Source organism: Maylandia zebra, linkage group LG20 (genome assembly GCF_041146795.1).
Source record: "Maylandia zebra isolate NMK-2024a linkage group LG20, Mzebra_GT3a, whole genome shotgun sequence".
Lineage (NCBI taxonomy): Eukaryota > Metazoa > Chordata > Actinopteri > Cichliformes > Cichlidae > Maylandia > Maylandia zebra.
Genome location: NC_135186.1, coordinates 18,788,369 through 18,802,646, shown reverse-complemented (window position 1 = coordinate 18,802,646; position 14,278 = coordinate 18,788,369). Strand labels below are relative to the sequence as shown.

The following is a 14,278-nucleotide window of genomic DNA, read 5'->3' as shown; positions in this document are numbered from 1 at the left end:
ATTAGTTTGACATTTAAACCTATTTTCTACACATTCCAGCACATAAAATAAAATATTATTTTGTGTTTACACTCACTCTTTCAAATAGATGCAAGTAAAACACAGCAGAAAATGAATAAAGTCAAAGACTCAGCGGTCCTGTTGCTCTATTTTCACCTGTAAAGCAGGACTGCGGTAGGCGGAGGTTTACCCAGGTGCAGGTGTGCCACGGTCAGTTGAAGAATCCGCGAGTTTCTCTGTGAATTTGTGCTTGCTTGGACGTTTAGGGGGGTTTTTTTTGCTGTAAAAAGAAGTTTTCTTCCCACGCACGATGGACGCTAATGTTTTTGTCACTTTTTATGGAATCAAACTCAAAGTAAGGTCAGTACTTCCATGCTTTAAACGCTGCACGCTCATACTCTCTCCCACAATCGATATGTGATCCATTGTTGATCTGCACACAGGTGTTGTCACTGACGGCGCACTCGCTTACGTCACTGTCGTGAGACATTCTCGCAAAAAATCACGGTTTTAGTAACGCAGTAACGCAGCGTTCCTACGGGAAAGTAACGGTAATCTAATTACCATTTTTGCAATAGTAATCCCTTACTTTACTTGTTACTTGAAAAAAGTAATCAGATTACAGTAACGCGTTACAAGTAACGCGTTACTGCCCATCTCTGCTGGGGACATAGTTTTGTTTTCTTCTTTATCACCAATTACGTTTTTAGTGTGTTTTTCAAAGAAAAGCAATTCATAATTACGTGAGAATTAGATGCTTGAAAATGAGGGAAAACAATTTTCTAAGCATGGAAAATAAAAATATTGGTTTGTTGAATGTCTCCAGCACCAGACCTGGGTTTAATTGCATTTTAGAAAATAGCAGAAACTATTTTTAAACATATATGTTTTAAATTTTTAAATAAATGATTTAGTTAGCATTTTAGCTGTGATTGTGTTAGATTATCCAGTTGTACATAACAGTGGGAATAGGTTTGTCTACAATTTTTGTACATAGACCCATAAATGCTTGTGAAATTGTTTTATTTAATCCACTGAAATCGAGCAGACAGTGTACACTTGATTTGTATCTTTACTGATTAATTTAAAATCTCTTGTCAAAACATGCCTTGACCTAAATATTAGAATAGTTTCTTAGCAGGATAGACTTAAAATGACGTCTGATGATTTGAAAAGATACGTAATGTCTGAAAGCTAGTATCAACTAGTCAGATGTTTCTGTCTGATGTCAGACTAGCAAAAATATATCTATACAATTAATACACCCATTGCATAAGCTTGTTCCACATTGTTGGCAATAACTTGTTCCTTGTAGGAATATATATATATATATACAGTGGGGCAAAAAAGTATTTAGTCAGCCACCGATTGTTTAAGTTTCCCCACCTAAAATGAGGACAGAGGTCAGTAATTTGCACCAGAGGTACACTTCAACTGTGAGAGACAGAATGTGAAAAAAAAAATCCATGAATCCACATGGTAGGATTTGTAAAGAATTTATTCGTAAATTAGGGTGGAAAATAAGTATTTGGTCAATAACAAAAATACAACTCAATACTTTGTAACATAACCTTTGTTGGCAATAACAGAGGTCAAACGTTTACTATAGGTCTTTACCAGGTTTGCACACACAGTAGCTGGTATTTTGGCCCATTCCTCCATGCAGATCTTCTCGAGAGCAGTGATGTTTTGGGGCTGTCGCCGAGCAACACGGACTTTCAACTCCCGCCACAGATTTTCTATGGGGTTGAGGTCTGGAGACTGGCTAGGCCACTCCAGGACTTTCAAATGCTTCTTACGGAGCCACTCCTTTGTTGCCCAGGCGGTGTGTTTTGGATCATTGTCATGTTGGAAGACCCAGCCTCGTTTCATCTTGTCACGGTTTGCCGGGGCAAGCCGTGTGGAATATTTAACGGACCCAAGATGCAGACTGCTTAAGTGGAGGATGAGCTTTATTTACAATCGGATAAGAACAACAAAAGGGGTGGCGAGAAACAGAACGGTAAAAACTCTAAACTGGGAAAACTAAACTAAACACAAAACCAGAACACTAACGAGGGTACCTTGCGGGGAGAATGACCAGGAAGCTGGAGGAATAAACACAGAATGGCGGCGAGGAAAATAACGCAGACGAACCAGCAACTACCATGACAGAAGACACAACTTAAATACACCCAGAGAACACAGGGAGATTACACGCAGGTGGGGAACACAGCTGGGAGTGATTATCGTGACGAGACTAGGGAGGCAAACTGAAAACACTCACATAAGACGCAGACCTTCACAATAAAACAGGAAACACATACACGCAATGACATAACACACCAACTTAACACAGACTGGGGGACACAGAACATAGGAACATGAACAGAAGAATACAAACACCCAAGGTAACCAAAACCACAGAATACTAATAGACTAAACATAAACACGGAGTCGCAGACTCCGGACCATGACACATCTTCAAAGTTCTCACTGATGGAAGGAGGTTTTGGCTCAAAATCTCACGATACATGGCCCCATTCGTTCTGTCCTTAACACGGATCAGTCGTCCTGTCCCCTTGGCAGAAAAACAGCCCCATAGCATGATGTTTCCACCCCCATGCTTCACAGTAGGTATGGTGTTCTTGGGATGCAACTCAGTATTCTTCTTCCTCCAAACACGACGAGTTGAGTTTATACCAAAAAGTTCTACTTTGGTTTCATCTGACCACATGACATTCTCCCAATCCTCTGCTGTATCATCCATGTGCTCTCTGGCAAACTTCAGATGGGCCTGGACATGCACTGGCTTCAGCAGCGGAACACGTCTGGCACTGCGGGATTTGATTCCCTGCCGTTGTAGTGTGTTACTGATGGTGACCTTTGTTACTTTGGTCCCAGCTCTCTGCAGGTCATTCACCAGGTCCCCCCGTGTGGTTCTGGGATCTTTGCTCACCGTTCTCATGATCATTTTGACCCCACGGGATGAGATCTTGCGTGGAGCCCCAGATCGAGGGAGATTATCAGTGGTCTTGTATGTCTTCCATTTTCTGATGATTGCTCCCACAGTTGATTTTTTTCACACCAAGCTGCTTGCCTATTGTAGATTCACTCTTCCCAGTCTGGTGCAGGTCTACAATACTTTTCCTGGTGTCCTTCGAAAGCTCTTTGGTCTTGGCCATGGCGGAGTTTGGAGTCTGACTGTTTGAGGCTGTGGACAGGTGTCTTTTATACAGATGATGAGTTCAAACAGGTGCCATTCATACAGGTAACGAGTGGGGGACAGAAAAGCTTACAGAAGACGTTACAGGTCTGTGAGAGCCAGAGATTTTCCTTGTTTGAGGTGACCAAATACTTATTTTCCACCCTAATTTACGAATAAATTCTTTACAAATCCTACCATGTGGATTCATGGATGTTTTTTTTCACATTCTGGTTCTCACAGTTGAAGTGTACCTCTGGTGCAAATTACTGACCTCTGTCATCATTTTAAGTGGGGGAACTTGCACAATCGGTGGCTGACTAAATACTTTTTTGCCCCACTGTAGCTGATGACAGTGACGGGGGGAGAAAACTGTTATGCGGGGGAAGAAACCGTTCCGGATCCGAGTGAAGGATCTAGAGCTGGTGCATGACTTCTGGCTCGCCGACATTCAAGACCAGTGCATCATTTGCCTGGATCTGCTGAGCCGCTGGGGGGCCTGCGTCAACACCGCAAAGCTGGCTATCAGTCTTGGCGGAGAGACTTTTGCTCTCCAACGCGGCCAAAAGCAGGGAGCGGGGACCAGACGAGACAGGCGTTGGGCAGCTGCCGCTCAGCAGATTTCGAATGCCGGTGGTCATCTCCACTCGCCTCAGCCTCTCAGCCTGACAAACCTCCTTCGACTGAGACCATCGAGGCTGTTGATGACCTTTGGCAGCGCAGCAGCGTAGGCCTCAACGTCGACCAGCGCCAGCGGTTGAGGTGCCTCCTGGACGAGAATGTGGACATCTTTGCCGCCAGTGACAAAGACTGCAGGCAGACGAGTCTGGTCCAGCACACCTTCGACACCGGCTCTGCTCAGCCCATCCGTCTGCGCCCACACCGGCTGCCCCTCTCGAAACGGCAGGTAGCGGAAGAGAAGATCCGTGAGATGGCTGCGGCTGGGGTGATCGAGCCATCCAATAGCCCATGGGCGGCACCCGTGGTTCTGGTGGGGAAGAAGGATGGCAGTCCGAGGTTCTGCGTGGACTTTTGCCGTCTCAATGCAGTCACCAAGAAGGACTCGTACCCGTTGCCGTGGATCGACGAGGCCCTAGATTACGTTACCGGCTCCAGTTGGTTCAGCTCCCTCGACCTACGCAGCGGTTACTGACAGGTGGAGCTAGCCCCCGACGCAAGGCCTAAGACTGCATTCACCATTGGATAGGGGCTGTGGCAGTTCAGGGTCATGCCATTTGGGCTCTGCAATGTGCCAGCGACGTTTGAGAGGCTGATGGAGAGGGTGCTCGTGGATATCCCTCGTAGCCGCTGCGTTGTGAGCCTGGATGACCTGTTGGTGCACGGTGGCAACTTCGACAGTGCACTGTCTCACCTGAGCGAGGTCTTGAGTGCCATCCGACGAGCTGGGCTGTGGCTCAACCCTGCGAAATGCCGCCTGTTGGTGAGAGAGACCACGTTCTTGGGCCATGTGATCAGCGCTCGAGGTGTCGCCACTGACCCCGCAAAAGTGGCTGCGGTCCAGGACTGGCCGACTCCCTCGAACGTCCAAGAACTGCGGAGCTTCCTGGGCCTAGCCTCCTACTACCGTCGGTTCATCAAAGGGTTCGCGACAATGGCCAGCCCCCTCCACCGCCTGGCTGACAAGGGACAGGTGTTTGGCTGGGGGGATGCCTGTGCTGCGGCTTTTGCACAGCTGAAGGAGGCCCTCACCAGAGCCCCAGTTCTGGCCTACCCCGACGCAACCTTTCATTGTGGACACTGATGTGGGGTCGGGGCGGTCGGGGTGGTCCTCTCCCAGCAAGACGAGGCTGGAGAACGGGTGGTGGCGTACTTCAGTTGTGACTTGGGGCGAGCCGAGAGGAACTACTGCATGACGCGGCGGGAGCTGCTGGCCGTAGTGCTAGCGGTGCGGCACTTCCAGCCATATCTGCACGGCTGTTGGTTCCTCCTGCGCACTGACCATGCATCTCTGACTTGGCTCCTGAACTTCAAACACCCAGAAGGGCAGGTGGCCCGCTGGCTGGAGGTCCTTCAGGGCTATGACTTCGAGATCCAGCATCGGCCAGGTCGACAGCATGGCAAGGCTGATGCCCTCTCCAGACGGCCCTGCATAGCCGTCGAGTGCCGCTACTGCCTGCGACAGGAAGAGCGGGACCAGGAGGTGCTGGGGGTGGCTACTGCTCAGGCCACAGCCGGCGGAGGGGGGTGGCTCCTGTACCGGAGATGGCGGGCCCCCGGTCAGGGCAGAGATCTCCTGCAGCTGTTGGTGCCTCGGTCGCTGCGGTCGCAGGTGCTTGAGCTAGTCCACGGCTCGGTGGGGGCAGGACACTATGGGAACGCCAAAACTCTCCGCCGCCTCAGGGGACGGTTCCACTGGCCTGGCTGTCGACGGGATGTGGAACTTCATGTGCACTGCTGTGACACCTGCACGGCACAGAAGGGCCGCTCCACTGCCCCCCTTCAGCAGTACCTGGTGGAGGCCCCAATGGAAAGAGTGGGAGTGGACGTCCTAGGGCCTTTCCCCGTCACAGAGTCAGGGAACCGGTATGTGTTGGTGGCTATGGACTATTTCACGAAGTGGCCAGAGGCCTACGCGGTGCCGGACCAGAGCGCAACGACGACGGCCGAGAAGCTGGTGGAGGAGATGTTCACCCGTTTTGGGGTCCCGGCTGAGCTCCACAGTGACCAGGGGCGTAACTTTGAATTGAAGGTCTTCGGGGAGATCTGCCGGCGACTGGGGGTGGAGAAAACAAGAACCACATCGTTCCACCCACAAAGCGATGGCTTGGTTGAGCGCTTCAGCCGCACGCTGGCCACCCAGCTCGCCATTCTCACCAGCCGCCACCAGCAAGATTGGGACCGACATCTGCCCCTGGTCCTTTGGTCGTATCGGACTGCGGTGCAGGAGTCCAGCCAGTGCACACCTGCCACTCTGATGTTTGGATGGGAGCTCCGGACGCCTGTGGATCTGGTGTTCGGGTCCCCTCCCGAGCCGGAGATTGATGGTGGGTCAGAGATGGACTACTACAGGAGGCTCAGGGAGCGGCTGCAGGTGGTTCATGACTACACCCGCCAGGCGCAGGCCAGCGCCGGAGTATGACAGAAAAGAGCCTACGGCACCAAGTGCCGAGGGGGGGTTTTCATGCATGGCGACAAGGTTTGGGTGTACTGCCCGGTTCGCAAGAGAGGATTGTCCCCCAAACTCTGCAGTCACTGGCAAGGGCCGGCAGAGGTTGTGGAGCGGCTAACAGACGTGGTGTACCGTATCCGCATGCTGGGCATGGCGCATGGTGGTGTTGCACCGGGACAGGCTCTCACCGTACTGACCGCTCGCTCCAACAGACGCCGGAGCAGGGGATGATGGTGGTACCGCATGTTCTGACCCAAGTGACTTTTCCCCCGCCGGTCGTGACCGTCCGGTGCACCAAAAGAAGGTACCTGGACATTTGCAGGACTTTGTGTGGGGTAATGGGGTCGTCGGGGATGACTGACCCCTTAGGTGGGGGCTATGTAGCGGGTCAGGGCTGTTCGGGGTTCTGTTTGTACAGTTATGTTTTGTTTATGTTGCCATAGTGACAGGTGACGCCCTCTCGCTGCGACGGTGTGTCCTTCCAGGGTCAGAGGGCGGCCTGTGTTGTTGTTGTTGTTGCCACGCTGAGCAGTTAGCTAGCGGCAGTGTTCTTCTGAAATTGTGAATAAACGGTTGTACTCCCTGGCTAGCTCACGGGAAGCAAGACCAAACGATACCTCCGTCTCCTCCTTGTCTGAGCTCGCCATATATATATATATATATATATATATATATATATATATATATATATATATATATATATATATATATATATATGTACAGAAACATCTGTGCCGAGTATAACCTGGAAGTCCCGCGGTCAAAATGGGAGACGCCCCCACAGGGTGGTGGTGAATTACTGAGCTAAGATCCTGTGTGACTTCCAGTTACAGACGGACAAAATGGTGGTGGCTAACCAACCGGACATAGTGGTGGTAGACAAACATGAGAAGACGGCCGTAGTGATCAATGTACTGGTTCCGAATGACAGCAACATCAGGAAGAAGGAACACAAGAAGCTCGAGAAATACCAAGGGCTCAGAGAAGAGCTCGAGAAGATGTGGAGGATGAAGGTGGTCCCAGTGGTAATCAGAGCACTAGGTGCAGTGACTCCCAAGCTAGGCGAGTGGCTCCAGCAGATCCCGGGAAAAACAGCAGAGATCTCTGTCCAGAAGAGCGCAGTCCTGGGAACAGCTAAGATACTGCGCAGGACCCTCAAGCTCCCAGGCCTCTGGTAGAGGACCCGAGCTTGAAGGACTGACCACCCACAGGAGCGAGTGGGGATTTTTATTTTTTATATATATTAGTGGTGTCAAAATTAACACGTTAACGCAAATTAATCCGCCATCACGGTCAATGTGATTAAAATTTTAAATGCAATTAACACATCTGGAGTGCAGAATGACTCAAAATCCCTGAAAAGTCTCTGTCAACGCATTTCGGGGGGTTTATCCAAGTAGGGTTACCTTCGCACATGCACAAATGGGCAGTTGATCTTGTAGTGACAGGCAGCTGAACCAACAGACTCAATATGAAAGATGATAAATGCACATCGGCCCTCTTGAAAGGGAATTTGAGTATCAAAAAAATAACAAGATGGCACAGTCGACTGACGTAAAGTATTATGCACATTGTGCAAGAAGGAATTTTCTTTTCACCAAAGCACTTCCAGCGTACAATATCATATTGACACGAAGCATACGTTAGCCGGGGATGCTGCTAGGACTTTGGCTAATGCGTCAACCAGCTAGCGACAAACCTCTCCCGGGGACTCAGTAAGTGTACCTCAGAAATATTGACTGATACAATTGCCAAGTGGATTGCAACAAACTGCAGACCTATTAATATCATTGAGAACACGTGAAAAAAGTAATAGTACACCTTGTGTCAAAATTTGATTGATGACCCTAGCCTTGACCTTTTGACATTGCTGGAAGTACTCCAAAAATGACTAATCGAATCCAGATGTGACTAATTTGATCCATATGCGTGACGAATTGCATCCAGTGGGGGAGGTACTCCGCAAGTGACTAATTTGACGTGATGAACTGCATCCGGTGGGAAAAAAAAATTCTGTTTTGTCCAGAGAGGGAGGGGGTCGGTGGAGGGATGGTTGAGGAAAAGTTCAGGGACAATTCTGATCAGAGAGGGAGGGGGGTCATTCCAGGGGCATGAAAAGTCAGGGGGGTAACACAGCAGATTTCTGATGAGTCAGTGGAGATCAGAGCGCATGCTGCATAGAGAGACAGAATGGTCGCAGCAGTTAGTTTTTCACAGACAAGAGTTGAACTCATAGTTTGAATTCTGTTTAGTACATTGTTTAAATGATTCAGTCTCTATTATTAGCATCAATATTATGGCAAAGATCTTGATAACCATTTTCACCTACAAATGTAACCACTTTCTTGGTAAAGACTGAGGGCTATTTCTTTTTACAATAGCAGCTTTAGATGTATTTTACTTTCTTATATTAACCTTATTACAGATGCAATAAAATAAATACCTTTCAGATTATCAGACTAATAATGGATTAAATTTATATAGCGCCTCAAATTCATTCACTCTCACATCCACACACTGGTGGAGGCAAGCTACACCAGTGCTTGTAATGAAAAAAGAAGGACTTTCTATTGCTTGTAACCTACAGAGTACCATGCAAAGAATTTCATAGAGACCTCCCACTCATCTCCTTGTATGTGTAAAAATAACCCTTAGTTAAAAAAAGCACCGCGCCCATATTCAGAACTCGATCCTATTTAGCATCCCAAATAATTTTATTGAAGCTATTTTACCCCTCTGTGGTAAAGAGTTTTCTTTTTTTAAGAGTCACTTTTACGACAGGTTTATTATTTTTTAAGAGATTGAGAGAAGGAGAGAGAGAGAGAATCGATCAAATTTTTCTACAACACGTTATACCACTCCGGGTCTGGAAGGGTGATATAGCATGGACCAGTCGGATGACTACGTCAGATGGAAGCATGACCAGAAGCGTGGCAGGGACTTTCCCAGTAACCGGAAGCTTACCGGGACTTTCCCTTTGACCTTCATCCTGCTCCATTATCAACCATTAAATGTTTCCTAAATATTGCTGTAATGTAACAACAAAGTTAGTTTGTTAAGATCAGACATTCCTTACACATTCCCGCAGACTTGAGTTGTCACCAAATTAGCTTCTGTGGGACAAATAAGCTTCAGGGACTGACTTGTTTTTTAGAACTGAACTTTAGAGACCTTTGACACTTGGATGTTAGCTTTATTTTTACCCAAAGAGAAATTTGACCCTCCGAAACTAATATCAGATAAAAACAAAACAAACAAACAAAAAAAAACCCACAATGCTGTTTAGTTGTGGCAAACAGTAACCACTTACCTCAACTTTGACATTTTTTTTTCTCAGCCATTTATTCTGAAAAGAAATAAACATGTTACAAGGACAGATATGGACAGTTTCGAGACAATGCACATTGCAGAGTACATGAATGAGAAGTAGGAATTACTCCTCTCTATACTTACACTCCTTCCTAACAAATGCCAAGTCATCATCTCCATATTGTGTGTATGTGTGTGTGTGTATTTTTCCCACTTTTCGAGTTTCATTGGAGTGTACTCAAGTGCACAAGATGGAAAACAGTGTATTAGTTTTTTAAGCCATTTACCGAGTCCCCGGTCTAGCTACATCAAGATGCCATTCATTTAAGAGACTAATTTTTTTAATTTAAATTGTGCTAAATCACTTTGTTCAACACAGCCCGGAGTAACATTAAAAATAAAACATATTAGAACTCATTTTTGTTGGACACAAGAACAACTCGAGCATCTTTTTTGGGAGCCGAACTAGGGCTTACAAGTTTGCCGTTCAAGGGTCCAGACACTCCCACAGCGCAGACTTTGCTATCCGCACAGAGCATTTCTGGTGTGGCTTATGCTGGGCTTACACTGTGCGATTTTTGAGCCGATTTTTGAGTCGTGCGACCGTTTTGGCGATCGGCCCGATTTTGGCCTTCATCGTGCGTCGTGCATCGTGTAGTATACGTGGGGTAACGAGACGCGATTAACACCTCACGACCAGCTCCCGATCATCAATCGCTTGGTCGGGAGGATTTCAAACCTGCTTGAAATCCTCGCGACCGTCGTGAGGGTGTCACCGCAGTTTGTCACACTGCGCACGCGCAAACACAAATGTCAGCGAAAAAGACGGCGCAGCACGGCAGTGCAGCGTGTGATCTGGACACAAGCGATGGAGGTACAACTTGTAGAACTTTGGAAAGCTCATCCGAGCCTTTTCGATGTGGCCTCACAAAATTATCACGACCACAACAACCGTGAAAATAGTTGGATCTACATTGCTGCTCAATCACAGCTGCCTGATCAATGTTTTTCATTAGCAATTTAGCAAAGTTGATGGTGGTGGTGTGCGTGTCTGTGTGAGTGAAAGACAGAGAGAGAGAGCGAGCGACAGAATTTCTGTTATAACCTTCATTTTATGGACGCACAGTGTGAGCACTCAGGTCGCATCAGAGCATCGGGTCGTAGTGAGACCCTGCATCGTGACCTATGAACTTCTAACCCCTGCGAGTCAATCGTACAGTTTGAGCAGGAGCTGAATCGCGCGACTGAAAAAATCGCACAGTGTAAGCCCAGCATTAGGCCAAAGAGACATTACAGCGTGTTTCTCTGCTCCCGGTAAGCATGTCTGTTATAGCCTGCGCTTTAAAATGCCTCTTTGATTATTCAAACAGTGTTTTAAAATGTGACTCATTTGTTATCCAAAATATTTTATCTATGTTACTGATTTAAAATATACATATACATATCTCTCTCTCTCTCTCTCTATATATATATATATATATATATATATATATATATATTAGGGGTGCAACGATATTCGTATTGATATTGAACCGTTCAATACAGTGCTGGTGCGCATATCTATCGAACAATACAAATTTTTAAATTTATTTTATTAACTTTTCTTCTGACGATGCTGTCTGTGTTGAGAGCTCAGTGGATCTGCGTTCGACTACTCCACCTAGGCTGCACTGTCGAGCGCAGATCCACTGAGCACAGCGGAAGCTAGCATGACAGAAGCTGAGCTCGTTGCAACATGGCAAATTTACCCTCCCCCACCCTCATTCAGATCTGGCCTTTGGAACTATTTTGGTCTTCATGTGAAGTATGACCCTGAAGGTAAGCACGTCATGTCGGATGTGCCACCCAATGCTCAATTACATGGGTGGGAACCAGTGGCGGTCCTAGCCTGTTTGGCGCCCTGGGCGAACACTCCCTCTGGCGCCCCCCCCCCCCCCCCCCCCACACACACACACACACAAAAAGCATATTAAGGATTGTACATTAACATAAAACTCTTGTATACACACACACACACACTAACACACACACTAACACACACACGAAGAGAGAGAGATTATGCATAGTATGCAAATGGCTATCAAACAGCCATCATAATTCGTCATACAATGAGAACAGGAAGAATCAACAATTGACAATGACTAATTGATATTAAAATCTGTAACATAATGGATTGTTTGGAGTTTAGTCTGTTACTGTTGCTATTTTTACCATTTTTTCTTGGAGCAACTGTAATCCACATAATTTCCTTAGGGATTAATAAAGTATTCTGATTCTGATTGTTTCAGGATGACCTGCCATTATCCAATGACACATCTGCTTCACTTTGTCTAGGGTGCATTTCTGAGATTTTACACAACCCAATGAATACATAATGGGCTTGGATTTACAACATTATAAATGAAATGTGCTCTATTTGGAAGCAGCAGGGCCCCTCCCCTTTCGATGGCTTGTGTGTGAGACTTTAAATCATCAAACTGTAAATTTTAAATTGTTATCGATCCCTTTACCCCGAGTCCTAAAGTGTATATTTATTTTCTTACTCTTCTTATTGTTTGTTTACTTGCACTGCTGTAACTGGAGCCTCGTCGTCTCGTCTCTCTATATACTGGACTGTATGTAGCGGAGATGACAATAAAGTTTACTTTGACTTTAGCAGCGAGCAGGCGCACTGAGGGCTCTCGCGCTCACTTTTCGTGTACAGAATTTTGAAAAAACATCGGTGCAAATTATAAGTCTGTATTATAATGTCTGGTGTTTTCGTGTTTGTTGGTTTGTTTTTATTTTGTTTTACTTTGTGAGTTGGTTATTAGATGCTGCTCCAGCCGGTCAGAAAATCCCCCGCCGCCCCGCCCTCTCTTCTCTGCGCCGCAAGCAGCAGGCGCACCTCGCAAACGGAGGGCGCCCTCCAGCAAATGGGCGATAGAAAACCGATCGGTGCATATGCCATTCCCAATATGCGCTGTCATGACGTCGGGGCAGTTGGCCGTCCAGCCCCATGCACGGGGCGATCCACGGTAGCTCGTTAACGGAGATTTGCCGTGTTGTGGCGTTAACGTCATTTCAGATTAACGCTGACAGCACTAGTGGGAACAAAATGAATATGACTGCACATTTACACCGACATCATCCTAGTGCAAAGACAAGTGGAAGCAGACAAAAACAACAAGCACGCATGCTACAAACTTTATCCGAGTCATTTAGACAGCCGTTAGCACATGATTCTTCTTATGGGGACCTGATATGTTTAATATGCTGCTGAGAGGATAGCCCAGAAGAAGCGTATAGTATAGCTTTTATTTTGGAAAGAGATATTTCTCTGTAATAAACTCTCTTTTCCAAACATGAGTGATTTCTCGATCAGATATATTTATTATTTTATCCCTTTGTTGTTTCAGCAACATTAAATTTTAAAACTGTACGTTTGAGTTAAAATATATATTTATAATTTTAATAAATGACAAATTAAAAAAGCATGAACATTTTCTTGTATTGAAAAAATATCGAACCGTGACACCAAAGTATCGAACCGAATCGTGAATTTTGTGTATCGTTGCACCCCTAATATATATATATATATAACAACACACCCAGAACGCCCCTGCGGGCGGTTTTATCCTTCAAGCTCGGGTCCTCTACCAGAGGCCTGGGAGCTTGAGGGTCCTGCGCAGTATCTTAGCTGTTCCCAGGACTGTGCTCTTCTGGACAGAGATCTCCGATGTTGTTCCCGGGATCTGCTGGAGCCACTCGCCTAGCTTGGGAGTCACCGCACCTAGTGCTCCGATTACCTTTGCAGGTGGCATCCAGATACATATATATATATATACTAAACACCCAGCACGCCCCTGCGGGCGGTTTATCCTTCAAGCTCGGGTCCTCTACCAGAGGCCTGGGAGCTTGAGGGTCCTGCGCAGTATCATAGCTGTTCCCAGGACTGCGCTCTTCTGGACAGAGATCTCCGATGTTATTCCCGGGATCTGCTGGAGCCACTCGCCTAGCTTGGGAGTCACCGCACCTAGTGCTCCGATTACCACGGGGACCACCGTTACCTTCACCCTCCACATCCTCTCGAGCTCTTCTCTGAGCCCTTGGTATTTCTCCAGCTTCTCGTGTTCCTTCTTCCTGATATTGCTGTCATTCGGAACCGCTACATCGATCACTACGGCCGTCTTCTTCTGTTTGTCTACCACCACTATGTCCGGTTGGTTAGCCACCACCATTTTGTCCGTCTGTATCTGGAAGTCCCACGGGATCTTAGCTCGGTCATTCTCCACCACCCTTGGGGGCATCTCCCATTTTGACCTCGGGACTTCTAGGTTATACTCGGCACAGATGTTCCTGTACACTATGCCGGCCACTTGGTTATGGCGTTCCATGTATGCCTTGCCTGCTAGCATCTTGCACCCTGCTGTTATGTGCTGGATTGTCTCTGGGGCATCTTTACACAGCCTGCACCTGGGGTCTTGCCTGGTGTGATAGACCCCAGCCTCTATGGATCTTGTACTCAGAGCTTGTTCTTGTGCTGCCATGATTAGTGCCTCTGTGCTGTCTTTCAGTCCAGCTTTGTCCAGCCACTGGTAGGATTTCTGGATATCAGCCACCTCCTCTATCTGCCGGTGGTACATACCGTGCAGGGGCCTGTCCTTCCATGATGG

At 47.1% G+C, this 14,278-nt stretch overlaps 1 protein-coding gene across 1 annotated transcript in view; it reads left to right on the top strand.

The window, feature by feature from the left end:
- Window positions 1-14,278, top strand: part of LOC101473708 (voltage-gated potassium channel subunit beta-2) — a 247,644-nt gene that overhangs the window by 106,740 nt on the left and 126,626 nt on the right. The gene's annotated exons all lie outside the window — the stretch shown is intronic.